The sequence below is a fragment of the Pongo abelii genome, chromosome 11, assembly GCF_028885655.2.
Source record: "Pongo abelii isolate AG06213 chromosome 11, NHGRI_mPonAbe1-v2.0_pri, whole genome shotgun sequence".
NCBI classification, from domain to species: Eukaryota; Metazoa; Chordata; class Mammalia; order Primates; family Hominidae; genus Pongo; species Pongo abelii.
Genome location: NC_071996.2, coordinates 34,730,914 through 34,748,338, shown reverse-complemented (window position 1 = coordinate 34,748,338; position 17,425 = coordinate 34,730,914). Strand labels below are relative to the sequence as shown.

Here is a 17,425-nt window from a genome sequence, read left to right as displayed (position 1 = left end):
AGAGTTTTGTCTCTTTTTCACTATCAAACCCTCCGTTGTGTAGAAGTGTCTGGAATACAGTAGATGATCATTAAGTATATGTTAAATATTGAATAAACCTCCTCGGTCTAAATCTACAGCTGATGGTTAAAGAATTCCAAGGACAAGCAGGATTTCACCTGAAAAAAAAAATGGATTTCTTTAGATTATTAAGAATATCTCATTCTTAGTGGGTTTTCCCTCATAATATCCCTTTCCCTTTCTTTCATCTCTCGCTATCTCCAAACTCTAGAGTGAAGCAAAGAAAAGTATATGTGCATTAATAGGCTGCGTCCTGCCGCTCCAAACTTCTATTTCTCTCTCTCCTCTCCTTCCTTAAGGAAGATGAGTTTCTCTGGCTCTTCTGAACTAGTAGGGAAGACCTTTGTGTCCCTAGTGAGCTGGGCTTTGGCAGAAGAGAGTGGCTTGCTGACTGCAGGACAGAAAGCAGGTGAGCACAGGAGCAAGTAGGGTGCCATACGCCAGGTGCCTGGGGACTACCTGGTGAGGATTCTGCTCATCATAAACTCTCTCTGGGGCCTCCCGGAGCTGATCCTCTGCCTGTAAGCTCCTGGGCCTGTGTCCAAAGGGAATCTGGGCTAAGCCTCCTCTCCTCTCTGAAGCAGCTTTTCAGCTGCCAGTAACTGACTAAATTGATCATAAATTTAATACAAATACATTTTTAATACAGAAAAGTAATTTTTGTACTAAAAATTAAAAACACAGCACTCCTAATATGACATTTTTTGGGCACTGCAGTGCATATATGAAAGGAAAATATGTAAAAATAATTAGAATAAAGATTTGATCCACCCACATCAATACTCTTATTTAACTGATCATACAAATGTGTCTTGCTCCCCACTCTGGTCCCCACCCCAACCATGCATACCCAAGGTTTTCCTTACCCGGTACCTGCGGCCACATTGATGAGCCAAAATGAAGTTCACAGAGTGATCTAAAGGCTCATCAAAAAGTCCTCTGGGAAAATTAGGAATATAGTCACACAGTCAAGAAAGTCCAGGAGGGAGTGGCCCGCAGGGAGCCCTGAGCAGCCCCACGGCCTGCCGCTGGCCTGGTTTCCATCATACTCGAGATGATCGCAGCTTCTGCCGCCGGCCCCAGTCACAGTCACCAGAACTAGGAGCAGCAAGTCCCCGGCCCAGCAGCCGCCAGCGGCCCCCACCGCCCTCGTCCCTGCCCTCGGTGCTGCCGGCACCAAGCCCAGCACCACGGACAGCGCCGGCGTCTGCCAATGGGGAAAAGATCATTGCAAGGAAGGTTTTGGGGACAAGAAAATGTTTCAGTGTAAGAAACAGATATGGTTTTACCAAGAGGAATGATACCGAGGAAGATGCATTTGTGCACCAGACTGCTGTGAAGAAGAATAACCCCAGGAAGTACCTTCGCAGGGTAGGATATGGAATGACTGGAATTCGAAGTCATCTAAGGAGAAGAGGACCCTGGCAGCAAGTGTCACAGGCCCTGGTGGAATTCCAGGTCAAAGAGGTAAACATGGAGCAGGCCGTAACCATGATAGACTCTGCGTCATAGGGGTCCTCAATCATGAGAGAGAGAAAAAGAACAGGATGGCACAGTGGTCCCACAGGGTGCACACCTCACTACACTCAGAGAACCTGCGGGCAATCACAGTATTCCCACCCTCCCGTGCTGGGAGAAGTGGTGGAGGTGCTGACAGCCAGGATGCAGGGACACAAGGTAAACCAGTGAGGCGGGATGTGGATGGAGCTATAGACCACGGTTCCACAGGATCTCTCCTTGCCAAAGACGACCGAGAGAGGACAGCAATGACATGGATAAGGAAAACCACGGCAATGAACCCAGGGTCAGCAGACACTTCAGCCTCGGGGCAGCCACAACTTCAAGTACCGGCCCTGATGCTCAAAACACCCCAAACGACAAGATGGTAGAGACAAAAGCTGAGAATTCATCCACTCCTGAGGCTGAGCAGAGTGGGGCTGAGTAAATGTGGGCTTACCATCTCCACCACCACTCCATTTAGTCATCCAACAGGAAGAAAAGGATATGAAATTCCAGCAATAAGAAACGAGCAAAATATTGGTGTTAGAGATGGACACATTTGGGTTCTGCTGTTTACCAGCTGTGTGTACTTATTCAACATCTCTAAGCCTCAGTTCTCTTTTTGGAAAAATAATACCTATTTGTAGAGTTGCTTTGAGAGGTAAATACTTTATTGAAAATGGTCATGTTCAGTAGATGGAGCTGCCATTATTATGATAATGACTAACATTGAGACTGCAGTACTTTGTTTACTCTCAAATATCTATAGAATTAGAACCTCTTTATTCTCCAGGTACTGCCAACATTCTCCAGTTTCTCCCTTCCTACCCTAACACTTCCTACCCTGAAACATCTATGTTTATTTTCTCACTTACTAAAGATCACAATGACTTTGAACAAAGTCAATAGAAAGCACATATTTCAAAACACACACTTATATTTAGTGGCCTGATCAGTATTGGCTCAAGTTAAAAGCTCCTTATAATATTTCTGAAGGGCAATTTAGTGAACTACATCAAAAACCTTTAAACATATATACCATTTGACATGGGTATGCTATTAGATTGTGCAAAAATTATTAATATTTTAAGGAGTTTATGATAAAAAATATTAATGGATATGCACAACAATTAAGTTATAAGACTGATTTCACAGTTTTTCTTACTAACTAGGGTGCCACATTCTTTATTGTACCAACTGGGACACTTTTGAGATGAAAAGAAAATGCTACTAATCATTAAACTGGGGCATAACAGGTGCAATGATTCGTAGTTACACGTATGCGCACCGTTAACCAATAGTGCAAAATGGAAAAAATCTAAGTGTCCAGCAGGGAGGATTTATAAAATAAAGACTGTGTAACCTTTTTAAAAAAAGATACTAAAAGAGAAATTTCAGTCATATGAAAATATACCTGACATAGTAATTGGAAAAAATCAGGTTACAAACTAATATGCACAGTATGGTCCTATTAAAAGCACATACACACCTATATGCGCAGACAGTCCCCATAATATTGAAGACTAGATGACACAAGGTAAACCGTGGTTATTCCTTTGTAATGAGAATAAGGGCCATTTTCATTCATCTAAGTTTTCTAATATTTCTATAATAAACATGCATTACAATTGCAACTTTAAAAAAGTATTTATAATTTCTTATGGAGTCACATATTGTTCTATAAAAATCTTGTCTCAAAATGTAACCTGTTCGCCAAAGCCTAAGGAAAATTTTATAAGTATCTGAGTCTTTCAGGGCTGAAATATGTATGCAATGTGTTAAACAAAGCTCAACTTCATGTCAGCACTTGCAATCATTCGCTCACAAATATCAGTAACAAAAATTCCTTCTGACATAAGTGACAGAATAATGACCTTAAAATTGCATCCCATTCCAATCCCAGATCCTGGCCTTTGAAAATGTCCCCAAATGTTTCTTTAACCTCCTGGTATAACAAACACTAAAAAGACACTTCTCAATACTCAAATGGGTGATTATCTTTGTAGACCAATCCATGCCAAGGTGAAACCGGTCTATTTCATTACCCTCCTTTTCCATTTTCAGCAGAATTCTCTCAACTGTGGTAACACAGATTTGGAATTACAAATCTACTAATGCCACCACTCTGAGAATCTTGAGGTGATGACCTTATAGAGCACTGACATGAATACATTTGTAAACCTCTGGTCCCTGTGAAATGTCTAAAGTAAAGAAATAAGCCCACATCTCTGAAGCTGCTTCCAGCTTAGACGAATAAGATGCCACACTAAAAAGGTAAGGGCACTGTGTTCACTTGACCAGGTTGGAAATTAAATTTCTAATGAAAAAGGATAAAAAATTTTTAAACAGTGTTTTTCAGTAAAGAAAGCCTCATAGCTCCCTAATTTTTACAACCACTCCTGTAGATATTCAACCCCAAATTGAAGGATTCACTGAACGAACTCCTGAGACACCCACATTTCAAAATGTGCAACTCACCCTTAATTTGAAAAGTTAGGGATAAACCATTGAGCAAGGCCAACTAAGAAGCTGAAGTTCAAACACATAGAAACATGAGAGAAAATGCAAAACAAACAAAAAGGAGCTTCCAACAGCTCTTAGCACACAGTATAATTAGACCAGCTCCAGCACAATTGGCCACAACCTGCAGTCAGAATTAATCCAAAACCAAATTCTTTATCTCCCCACATAAGTCACTATTTCTGGGAAAGCCTCTATCATTTTCTCGTTAGCATTGGTTGAGAACCTCCAAGCCATCTCTGACACTCTCCCTCAATCGAGTTTCCCACAGGTGCCAAATCCTACTAACTCTATCTTGAGAACTCCTCTTCCTTTCTCCTGTCCCTGCCCTAGTTAGCTCTCACCAGGCCTAGGGCAACAGCCTCTAAACTGGTTTCCCACCTTCTCTCCAAACCCCAATACAATTCATACCATGCTGCTGTATCTATATTCTTTATTATTATTATTATTATTATTATTATGGTTTTGAAAGCCCACATAATAAAAAATTTACCATCTTAACCATTTTTAAGTGTACAATTCAGTAGTGTTAGGTACATTCACACTGTTGTGAAACAGAGCTCCAGAAATTTTTCTTCTTGCAAATCTGAAACTCTTTACCCATTGAACAACAATTTGCCATTTCCTCCTCCTCCTAGTCCCTGGCAACCAACATCCTACTTTCTGTTTCTATGAATTTTTCAACTTCAGATACCTCATATAAGTCAAATCATATAGTATTTATCTTTTCGTGATTGACTTATTTCACTTAGTATAATGTCTTCAAGGTTCATCCACATTATAGTATCTGATGGTATTTCCTTCCATTTTAAGACTGAATAATATTCCACTACACATATATACCATCTGTTGATGGACATTTGGGTTGCTTCCATCTCTTGGCTATGGCAAACGGTGCTGCTATGAATGTGGGTCTACAAATATTTCTTTGAGACCTGGCTTTCAACTTTTTTGGATATATATCCAGAAGTGGGATTGCTAGTTAATACAGTAATTTTATTTTTAATTTTGAGAAGAATCTCCATACTGTTTTCCACAGTGGCTGTACCATTTTACATCCCTGCCAACAGTGCCCAAGGGTTCCAATTTCTCCATATGCTCTCCAACACTTGCTACTTTCTGGTTTTTTGATAGTAGCCACCCTAATAGGTATGAGGTGGTATCACATTGTGGTTTTGATTTGAATTTTTCTGATAGTGAGCATTACATCTGGATTCTTCTTTCCTGTTTCTGATCAAACCCCTTCCCTGCTTAGAGGCTATGTACTGAATAAAGTACAGACCCACTTAAGGATCTTTATAACCATACCAGCTATTTTATTTCATACTGTCTCATTCCACAAATCCTCCATACCAGCCCAATTAAATGCTTCATCATCCTCCAAGTAGGTCCCATGCTTTCTTTTCCTACTGCAAATATTTACAGCTCAAATACCACCTCCCCTGAGAGGAGTGCTTTGTTTTCACAGCCAGAAGTCTACCTTCCTTCAGCACTTGGTGCTTGCTCTTACCGTATGCATCACATTTTCCTCTTCTATACCACTTAATTTGCAGGTTTCATCTCACTACAGAACAGAAAGTTCCTTAAGGCCATAGACTAAGTCCTGTTCAATCGTCTATCCTCCACAGTGCCTGGAATAACATGGGCCTTTAATAAATAGTCATTAAATAAAGGGTTCAACACTTTAATGTGTAATCAGTTGATTAAGCCCATCAAAATGCCTGCAATTTTAAATCAGCTGCACTGCTGTCCTTTTTGTGTGCTGGGAAGGGGGAGGAGTGGGGAAAGAAGGTTTTGGTTTTTGTGCTTTAGTCATCCAAACTCATCTTAATTCCCTTGAACACATTATTGAACTTCCAACTTGGAAAAAAAAAAAAAAAAAAAAAAAAAAAAAAAAAAAAAAAAGCTTTGAATGCCAAGTAGAGCTCACATCTAGTAATTGAACAGCCGGCTATTGTATTTACCCTCCTAGTGGCTACAAGCTGACATTTAAATACTCCTCTTCCCTTTCCAAATATTAACCATGTGCAGCTGGTCACTTGGGTTCTGAAACAACATTTGATGGAGCACATTTCAAATACAATTCTGGAAAAATATTCAATTACTTCATTTTCATTTTACTCACTAAGTGGTAGCTTCCCTCCCAAGTTCAATTAAACTCACTTGAAATTAGAATTCACAAGAATACATTTAATTTAGATTTACTGGAAGATGTCAGACACCAGTTAATTGGCCTTAAAGCAGCACAGCCATGAGGACCCTCCTGACTGAGCTTTCTGTCTTTGACATGTAGCTTTTCTTGTTAGGTAGTATTGATTGGGAATCTCATCCAGTATCTGGGGCCAACCAATGGTTATACAACGTTCTGACAAATAAATTAGATGTAGATTTTAAATTACTTGTGTGCAACCTACGGAGACCGTTAGCTTGGGTCTAATAATGATCTGTGTTCTGTGGCCTGAAAATTCTCATTCACTTGAATCAATGGATTATTTTGCCAGATAATTCAACAAACATCTACCAAGAATCTATCCTGTGCCCGGCACTATTCTGGACACTTTATTTATTCAGCAATTCTTTATTAATCCCTTCTATGCCAAATCACGCAAGACAGAACTCCTCCCCTCAAGGAATCTAGAAAATGTTTCAGACTTTTTCTTCGCTGCCTGTGGAAATGCAGTCGGTGCTCAGCAGTCAGTTTGTGGTTTTTAAAGAGTCATTGTAATGCCAAGTCCCAATTAATTACAGATTTTCTAGAACAGCCAGATTTCAAATAGTTGGTGATTATGTGTGAGACAGTGTCACAATTATTAATATGGTTCGTGTAAAGGGGATAGAATAAAATGCCTCAAATCCTTTGTAGGTTATGGTATTGATTTTAAATTAGTAAATTCTAGGATTAACTCTGTTTAGTAAGCAATGGTATTAAATATATTTCCAAAGACTGAGTTCACTAATCAGTGTTTACTATGTAGCCATTATGTGATCAATTCTTTGTGAGACAAAGGAGGAAGATGAAAACAGAAAGGCAATTTATATTCATTAATTACCAACTTTGTAATATACTCAATATTTCCTTTTGCATCAGGGGTCTGTGACATGCCAGAGAATAAATAATTTAGGTTTTAAAGGCCAAATGGTCTCCGTTGAAACTATAGAAAAACAGCCCACAATGACACATAAGTGAATGGATGTGGCTATGTTTCAATAAAATTTATTACGAAATGAGTTGGAGGGCTGGATTTGGCTCTTTGATTGAGACAGGGTCTTGGCTCTTTTTTTTTTTTAGGCAAGGTCTTGCTCTGTGGCCCAGGCTGGAGTACAGTGGCACATTCACAGCTCACTGCAGTCTCGACCTCATGGACTCTAGTGATCCTTTCACATCAGCCTCCGAGTAGCTGGGACCACAGGCATGCGCTACCATGCCCACCTGATATTTTCTCTTTTGTAGAGATGGGATATCACTATGTTGCTCAGGCTGGCCCTGTTGTATGCTGTCTCCCACCTCTGTCCCCCACGCCTCTGAATGTTCCACCTGAGAAACCCTTCCCTGTGTCCTCATCTATGTATCTTCTACTTGTCCTTCAAAGTCCTGTACAAGTACCTCCTCTTCTGACTCAAGTTTAAGAAATCTGATAAATAACAACTAGTTTTTCTACAGCACGTACAATTTTTCAAAACGTTTTCTCTCTTACAACATTCTTTTAAAATAATCACTGCAGCAATTATTATTCCCACTGGGTCCATGTAAAAACAGATGGAATAGCATCTCGAGAATCATGGATGGTTAGTGTCAGAGGCAGAAGAGCAGGCAGACGGGGACCATAGCCCACCACAACCAGAGGCAGATGCTGTGGGGCCTTGAATCTCACTTCCCCAGAGGCTGCCTGGAGAGGCCATCAGCAACAACTGGGAAGGGTAGGGTGGAGTGTCTACACAGAGGAGTGCCTCTGTGGGAAGGAATTGGCAGAGCCAACCTTTCCCTTCCTTTCCACAAATGACTGTTCTAAGGAACAACAGCCTGTCCTACAGAGCCAAGAAATGGACTCCTTTACATTTGTCTTTGTCTGAGATACCATGGCCAGCAGCTTGTTAAAGCATCATATGCTTTTCCTCCATCCCTACCTCACTTCCTTTTCCTGTCATGTTATTAGTGCCCTGGGAACACATCTTTACATATCTTTCTTTTTTTTTTTTTTTTTGAGATGGAGTCTTGCTCTGTTACCCAGGCTGGAGTGCAGTGGCATGATCTCGGCTCACTGAAACCTCCACCTCCTGGGTTCAAGTGATTCTCCTGCCTCAGCCTCCTGAGTAGCTGGGATTACAGGCACCCACCACCATGCCCAGCTAATTTTTGTATTTTTAGTGGAGAGAGGGTTTCACCATGTTGCTCAGGCTGGTCTTGAACTCCTGACCTCAAGTGATCCACCAACCTCGGCCTCCCAAAGTGCTAGGATTACAGGTGTGAGCCACCATGCCCGGCCTGGGAATATATCTTTCAATATACACGAAGAAATACATTTTGCCTCAGGTTTTGTTTTCTAGGGACTTTGAACCAGAAACATTGGAACCAGGATATACTCAGTATAAGATTTTGGAGTTGGAATACTGACTGTTGGGATACAATTCACCTTCGGTCTTTTATAAATGACATGACACGACTAGGCCAGAGTTAAAGGACTTTGTCTTCCTTCAGTATCCATGAATGTGGCAGGGTAAGGTGTTGGCTTGAAACTAGAGTGTAATCTCAGACTCTTCACAGTTCTTGACACCCATTTGTCTAAAAAGAGAAAAAAAAAAGAATCCCTCTGCTGGTGATAAGTGGCAATGTGGTGACATCACAATTAATCAAGCTTTCACCTGCAGTTATTGAGATGAGGTGCAGGTAAAGTGCAAGACACTGGAAGATCAAATGGCTGCATAATTTGATTGGCAGAAGATAATGACAACTATGAGGATGGGAGTGTGAAATGGCTATATGTGAAAGCATTTGAGGTCTTGCAAAAAGAAAATGAAACCAAGCCAGCTAATTGCTGGCTTCAGGCATATTCTAAAAGTGCAAAGATTCTGTATCCGTAGAAAAAGAGACTCTTGTCTCCTGCAGCTTCAGGGCCAACTGCGCTGAAAATCAGACCCAGATCATGACTTTTCCATGTGGTAAATTTTCAGAGTAGGTCAAATGTGCAGCCTCAACCTGTTTCCTATGTCACAATCAGAGCCCTAATGAGTAAGGGTGGGACTATGAAACCTGGTGTGGGGGTATTCGTGTAGTTAAGCTGGAGAATCTTGAACCCTCTGGACCAGCCAAACAAGCTTCTCCCTATTGCCAGAGGAAAACAGTTCTCCTACGTCCCTCGATCAGCTTGTCAAAAGATCATGTACTGATATTATTGGAAATAGGTGCATGGCAGAATGGTATTTATTCTTCCCAAGATCTGCCCCCAACTACCCCTCATGGCCTCCAGACCAATAGCCAATGCCAGCATGCATGCACAGTGACATACAGGCCCTGTTCTATGAAGTAGTAGACTATATACTAGAGGAACTGTGGAATTTTGCTAACACATACTAGCAGTGTTCATGAACAAGCATGCAGGAGTGACTCTTGAGGGTGAAGAGGCTACTCAGCAAAGGAAAGGGACAGATGGGGATGGTGATTGACATAAGAACATTCACCTGAGACTTGGGATTCAATTAGCTGATAAGGATACCTGCAACCAGTCCTGATACCATACTGGGAGGGCTCCTTGAACCGTGAGCAGAATGATGGCCTGCAGTAAATGGGGTGAAGATATTGAAACTTCCTCGGCATAGTTCTGAAGAAGGGGTCAGAAGACACAGAGGGATGGAACTGTTAGAGTGGATTTATTCTGTAAAACCTGAGACCCCATCACATGATAAATTCTCTGAGAGGACTCAAAGGGCACTTCCTTCAACAAGGCAGTAAGAAATGTACTGATGAAGGGGACACAAGAATCATTGAGATTCTTTATGGCGGCTGTCCACCGCAGGCAGGAATTGCCATGAATATGCTGCCATGGAACCGAGATCCTTAATCTAAAGGCAATAATGTGTTCCCAAAATGGCAAAGGCCAAGAAGCAGCCCTTAACATCATTAGCATAATGTGCAGCAAGGCTGGAGTAGCAACTGGGCTGCCTTGATCAATAGAAATCTATGGTGATGGTGTTTCAAGGGGCAAGACAGATGGGCAGTTGACTAGGGTGTTGCTTGATTTGTGTGATCAAAAATAAACACACACACAAAAACACCCCACACATGCATGCACAAGCTGGTGAGCTGAAGGTTGTCATCAGTTTCCACAGCAGAAAATCACAGTCCCCTCACCCAGTTTCCAGACGTAAGTCAGCTCACAGACCCAAAGCTCCATATCCAAAGTATATATTAGCCACGTCCTACAGTCCCTTCCAGGTACCATCTACTACCTTCCTAGAACAGGGCTTGTGCACTTCTGCTCAAGCTGTGCTAAGTCCTGGCACTGGTTATTGGTCTAGAGGCCATGAGACGTAGTAGACAGCAGACTAAAGAAGAGACTAGGTCTCCTTGAGGAAGAATTGTGTAACACCAGTGCAGAGACACGCAGAAAATATGCCTCTAATTATTACCCCAAAGAAAACATTTGCTGGGGTAACTTCATCTTTGAGAAAGGAGAAAAACCCAGAAATTTAATTAACTGTTAAATAGAGGGTCTGAGCTGACACTAATAACAAAGGACCTCAAAAACTCACCATGCTCCTCTGACTGGAGTGAGGACACACTGATGTCATATTATAGTGTTTTAGCCTGAGTCACATGTGCCTGTGCACTGACCCACACTGGCTTATTTCCCAGTCACTAACTGTGTAGTTGGTATAGAGATACTTAGTAACTAGCAAGACCCTCACGTTTCTTCCCTAACTGTGGAGTAAGAGCCATTATGGTAATAAAGGCTAAATGCAGCCCCCTGAAACTGCCCCTCTTTTCTGCCTGGATAAATTGGATGCAATACTGCATTCCTGAAACAACTGAAGAGATTAGTGCCACAACCAAAAATCTGAAAGAGGCAGAGATAGTGGTCTACATCATGTCTGTCAATTCATCTGTGGCCTCTGCAGAAACCAGATGGAGCATAGCAGATGGCCATAGGCTACTATACAATTAGCCAAGTGGTAGTCCCAATGCTAACGGGTAAGTTAGATAAAATAACATACTTCCTGAAGCAGATTAGCATGGACTCTGGTACTGAACATATTGCTACCGAGTTGATAAATACTTTTTTTTTTTCAATATCCATTAGTGATGGTATCAAAGTACTGTAGTCTTTCCATGGCAAGGACTTCAACACCTTCAACATAATAGCTTTAGGGCTATGTTAATTTTCTTGTCATAATGTAGTCCTCAAGGAACTTGATTGCCTTGACATTCTGCAGAACATCACATGGGTCCATTATCTTGATGTTATGATAATTGCACAGGGAAGCAGGAAGTGGCTTAGATACTTTACTAAGAGAACACATACATGGTGGAAGGTGGGAGATAAATGCCACAAATACTTAGGACCTGCCAAATCAGTGACATTTTTAGAGCTTCCAGTGACTTGGAGCATGCTGGGACACTGCTCTAAAGGAGAAATCCTTGCTCCTAGAACACCTGCTACTACAAAAGAAGACCAGCACTCATTGAAATTCGTTGAATTTTAAGGCAGCGCTTACCACACTTTGGAAAACTGCTCAAATTTATTTACCCGGTGACTCAGGAAGATACCAGGGGAACAGAGAACTCTGTAGCAGGTTCAGGCAGTGGCACAAGCTGCCCAGCTACTTGACCTGGGCAAGGTCAAGTATGTTGCAGCAAATCTGGTGGTGCAGGGAGGGGTTCATGGTGGATAAGGATGCTGGGCAAGCTCCAATATGAGACTCTCAGGGCAGACCTAGAGAGTTCTTAATCAAGGCCACGTCCTCTACTTGAAATAATAGCTCCCTTGTGTTACTGGGTTCTAGCTGAAACTAACATTTGATCTTGAAACACTAGACTGTATGACCTCCATCACAAGCTAAGTAATACTATATCCACCTAGTCATAAGGCCAAGTGGGTGTAGTCACAATCCATTATATGATTAAAGTGGTATATTTGGTACCAGACTCAAGCAGATGCAGAGAGTATAAGTTGCATGAAAAAGTAAGTTCATGGTCAGATCACTACAATGTCACTTACCTCTGTAGTACCAACACCATTTTTTTCATTCCATATATGTGGGTTTCCATTCCCTATGACCAACGGATGGAGGAGAATGGATCTGGGCCTGGTTCACAGGTGAGTTGCAGGAAATGTTGGCATTGAAGATGGACTGTGGCTGCACTATAGCCCCACTCAAGAGTGGCCTCCCAGGAAGCAAAGCGTCTGGCAGACACTCAGTCATCCACTTTGTATGCACAGAAACATGGCCTGTGGTGCAGATATCAACTTCTGGGAGTGGCAAATGGATTTGCTGATAGGTCAGGAGCTGGAAGGAATATACCTGGAAGGCCAGCATCAAGGAGGCCTGGAGGGACCTACAGAAGGGCTCACAAAGCTTGAAAATCTTTGTATCTCACATGAATGCCCATGGCAGAGAATCTACTCCAGATAAAGGTCTCAGGAACCAAGTTAGACAAGATGATGTTAATGGATGTCAGCTGGCATCTCTCTTCCACTCCCTACTACTTGCCCAGGAATGGAGGCTGTGCATGGACCAAACATCATGGGCTCCTGCTCACCAGTGCTGATCTACCTATTATCATTGCTGAATGCCCAATTTGTCAACAGCACAGACTGACGTTGAGTCCTCAATATGGCACCATTCCTTGAGAAGACCAACCTGGTGGATTATAGTGAGCCCCTTCCACATGGGAAAGAACATTATTGGTTTATCCCTGCTGAAGTTGATACACATTGCAGACACGGGTATTCTGCCTGGCTTGCAGAGCTTTTGTTGGAAATCCTGAGCAAAGGCTTATAAAATGCCTCATCTACTGAAAGTTATCCGAAAACATTGTCTCACACCAAAGGACCCATTTTATTGCAAAGGAAGTACGACAATGACCTGGGGCTAACTAATCTTTGCCATCCCCAGAGTCAATCTGCCTGACAGAATGTCATAGCAGCCTATTGAAAGTTCAGTTAAGGCAACAACTCACGGGGAAGGGGAAAAAAAAAAAAAAAAAAAACCTCCTTGGTGGGCTGGGCCCTACCTTTCAAGATGTGGTGTAGGTGATAAACCAATGGCTGACATGTGACACTATGTTCCCAATAGCTACAATAAACTGACCCAGGAACCAAGTGATGGAAGTAGGAGAGGTCATTCTCACCACCACCCCTACGAAATATTTGTGGAGGCTGTGCATCCTATCCCCACATACTTTGACTTTACCAGGTTCCTAGAGAGGTCACACCAACTAGTGGATACAGTAAATCTTCCACTGAGCTTGAAGCTCAATCTACCATGTGGTCACTTTAGGCACTCATGCCAGTAGAACAGGTCTATATCCTCATGGACTAGAGCTTTACCAATGAGTATGAGGAGACAGGCAGGTGCCAACAAATAAATTCTTCTCTCTTCCTCTAACTGGATGGACTATTCTCATCTCATTTCCTGGTCACATCTCATGTGACCAGAAAACTGGCTATATTTTCTTGTGAGGCTGTGGCTAGCTTGTAACAGATCCCCTTGCTTCTACTTTGCCTACTTCCCTGGCCTCACTTTCTTTGCCCCACACTCCCACTGCCCTGGGATTGCAGTGCTCAATAAAGCATTCCATGTAAGGAAATCCTGCTAGGCAAGACATCCGCGTGGGTACTGATTTGCCAAGGGGCAGTGGATACAAAGTGGATTCCAAGCCAAGGTTAATGCCCAAAGGATCAGGCATAGATTGATTCCCACACACAGAGGTTGCAAACAGGACCACACAAATTGCCCAAGAATCCACAGGAGAGACACTAGTCCCTTGCTGCCTTGGTTACAGAAACACAGTGTCAGGTGGGGGTTGGCAGGTCACGGGCTGGCCCATCATTTAAGACCCTGGGCAAACGCAGCTGACACCCCCCCGCAGGAAGCCTTTCCGTGCCCTCTCTGTCTCCCCTGCCCAGGCTGGGATAGACAGCCCCTCTCCCTGCCCCCCAACAAATGCTTCCTTTGTACAGCTGGATCTATACATTTTCTTCATTCTACTGGATCATCTATTTTCATTTCTGTTTCATATCACTCCACAGCTCAACAACCACAATGGCTCACCCTTTACTCAGAATAGAAGCCAGCGTCCTTACAGCGGCCAACAGGGCACTTTATAATCCATCTCCAGCCCCAACCTCTCGGCCCCCTCCTTGCTCCATTCATTTTGTAGTCCTGGATCACCCAGACCCACAGCTGCTTTAGGAAGTGCCAACACCACCATGGTCCCTCAGCCTGGAACAGTCTTCCCCCAGACGTCTTCATCGCTAACTCCCTCACCTCCTCAAGACTTGTTGCAATGTCACCTCATTGAGGCCCACTCTAACTACCCTACTGAAAATGAACACCTGTCTGCCTTCATCTCCTCCCTCCATAGCACTCCCATCCATCACAAATGGCAGTCTCACACCTCTGCTCTGCAGAAATGCTGGTGCCACCACTAACTGGGAGGATGTTATGGGGCACAAAGGTATTAACACCCAGTCCCTCAAATTCAGGGACAAATACTTCTTAGACTAGAAGTGGCCATATCCACCTGTGATCACAGCTTTTGTCCAGTTGGGGGTCAGTGCTGAGTGTCCTAAGAAGTCGCACAGTCTCATGTGGTCACTGCTTGCCTTTAATCCCCTGCTGCATCCCACCCTTTCACCTCCCCACACTTAAAGACCTTGTATTCTCTGAACTTCACAGACTTCTGCCAACTCCTCTGAGAGTGGGCAACTTTGCCGTAACAGTTTCCACCTGTTGGTGTTTTCCTCACGCACAGAACTTTGGGCACAGCAGCCTCCTCTGGGGAGGGAGATGAGAAAGGGGAAGTTGCGTGGGGCCACCTCAACTCCACCAGCCAGCATGTGAGGTAGTCTCTAGCGGGTGCTTGGGAGAGGCTCCTATTAACAGTAATGGGCCCTCTGGATGTTTCAAAGTCAGAGCCAGCCACTGGATTCAGACCCTCCCTGCGGGAGTGAAGGCTGCTGATTGCACTGTCTGGGGCAGGTGGAGAAAAATCACTCCCATTGGTTATACGACTATCTCTTCCACCTGGCCCGCATAACCAGAGGGTCGTTTACACACACACGCTCACTGTCTCATTAAAGCCAAAGGACGCTCAGGCCTCAGTCTCTCTGCCTGTTTCTAAAGTGTGTTATTTGTGATTCAATTTCACATGGCCTGCAGAGGCAATAAAGGGCAAAGGGAATTACCCTGTAATGTATTCCAAAAGCACTCCCTGCACACCCACACTCCCGAGGATAACAATTTGCCAATATAACCTTTAATTAAATGAACAGAAATCATGCAGACCCCATGGTGCAGGACGTCACTAAATAGAAGGAAATTATGTATGAGTTGCCCCCAGCCACTCATTTTAGCTTGAATAGTATCTGTCAGCAGGGGCTTTAAAGTGCTCTAAACTGAACACAGGAAGCAGCCCTTTTCTGATACCTATAGGGGGATGGAACTGGGCCTCTGGCCACACTCAGAGGGCAAGAGGGGGCTCCACTCAAGGGAAAGACACAAGGGAATGAAGCAACTTGCAGGAATTGCAACCCACAGTCTCAGAGACATGTCCTAAGCCCTTTGAATCAACTGAACAACTTCCCAGCAAGGCTGACTCCTGCCCTTGATTCAGAATCACTGCTAAGGAGGCAACAGTCATTGCCAAATCTCAAGGGCAACATTCTCTGGTTGGAAGCCAGCAACATTGTGGGGAAAAATCATTAGCTTCCTGAAATCCTGAAATGACTGCCTACATGACAATGTATCTCACCTGGGGAGAAGGAAAGACAAGCAAATGTCACCCTGCCTTCTCTCTCTCATCTGTCCCCTCTTTCCAGGCCTATTGCCACTACCCTACTTTCAGCCTTCATAACGACCTGCCAGACAGAGCCCTGACCTGCCCCACCTTCCATCTGCAACCACCTCCTGCTTCCACTGCACACACAAGCTATGGCCAGAGCAGCAGCCTAAAGTTCACCTCCCTTTTCTGTTCAAAACCCTTTGGGCAAAGGTTGGGTTGACCCAAAGTATAGGGCCCAACCTTTCCGTCTCACGTTCCAAACTCAATTCATCATTCCAGTCTTCACTGCCATGACACTCATTCACATCCCTAGCCTCAGCCAAACCTGGACCATTTCTGCACTGGTCACCTCTGTGTGCCTGTCCACAATGTACCCTCTGACTAGCATGTCCCTCTCTCCCACCCTGCCACTTCCATATAGGTAAATTTCAGGTGCTCATTATGGACTAGCCCCAGTCCTATCCCCTTCACAAAAGCTTCCCCTATTGCAGTTAATCTCATCCTTCTTTGTTGTAGCTTCTCTCACATTCTATCTGCAGTATAGTTATTTCTTTTCCTGGTCTGGAAGGTAAACTCTCTTTGAGGACAGGAAACTATATTCACTCTTGCATCTGCATTTATATACACATAGTGAAACCATAGGTACTTGAAATATGTTGGTTGAGTCAAGTTCAATTTTGGAGATTGTTTATTTTCGTGGGATCTGCACAAATATTAGCAGGAAAAAAAAAGAATTTCCCATCATGCCAAGTATCAGGCAGAGTGTTGGGAGGTGGTGGGAGGCAGGACTTCTAAGAAAATGGTACCAGGAGCTGAGATTTGAGAAATGCAAATTATATTACAAGACCCTTGGGGGAGAATGAGAAAAGGGTGGAATTTAACAACCAGATTTTATTAGCTCCAGGATACTGGGTACATGATCTAATTCCTCCTGGAAAATTCTCTGAGGCTTCTGAAAAGTGGAAGCAGACTCCCTCTAAAGGGTTATGAAGAGTAAATAAATATAGATACCAACTGACCCTTGGATCCCAGTTTCATTCTGGCCTCCTCCAGAAAATCTTCCGAACTGTTCTGGGCCACTATGTTCCCTGCCTTCAATGACTTTAGTACCATACAGCTTAGTGCAAAAGTCTACATCATCTTTATTATTCATTAAAGTTTCATGGGCAGTAACTGTAGCTCACCAACTTGACTATGGAGAGATTGTGTCTGCAGCATTTTTTTCATTTTCATTCATTGATGTATTCTTCAAAAATATTTTTCTATTTTCAACTTTTATTTTAGATTCAGAGGGTACATGTACAAGTTTGTTTCCTGGCTATACTGTGTGATACTGAGGTTTGG

At 43.1% G+C, this 17,425-nt stretch overlaps 1 protein-coding gene across 1 annotated transcript in view; it reads right to left on the bottom strand.

Moving 5' to 3' along the window:
- GPR39 (G protein-coupled receptor 39) overlaps window positions 1-17,425 on the bottom strand; it is a 238,281-nt gene that overhangs the window by 168,358 nt on the left and 52,498 nt on the right. The window lies entirely within an intron of this gene.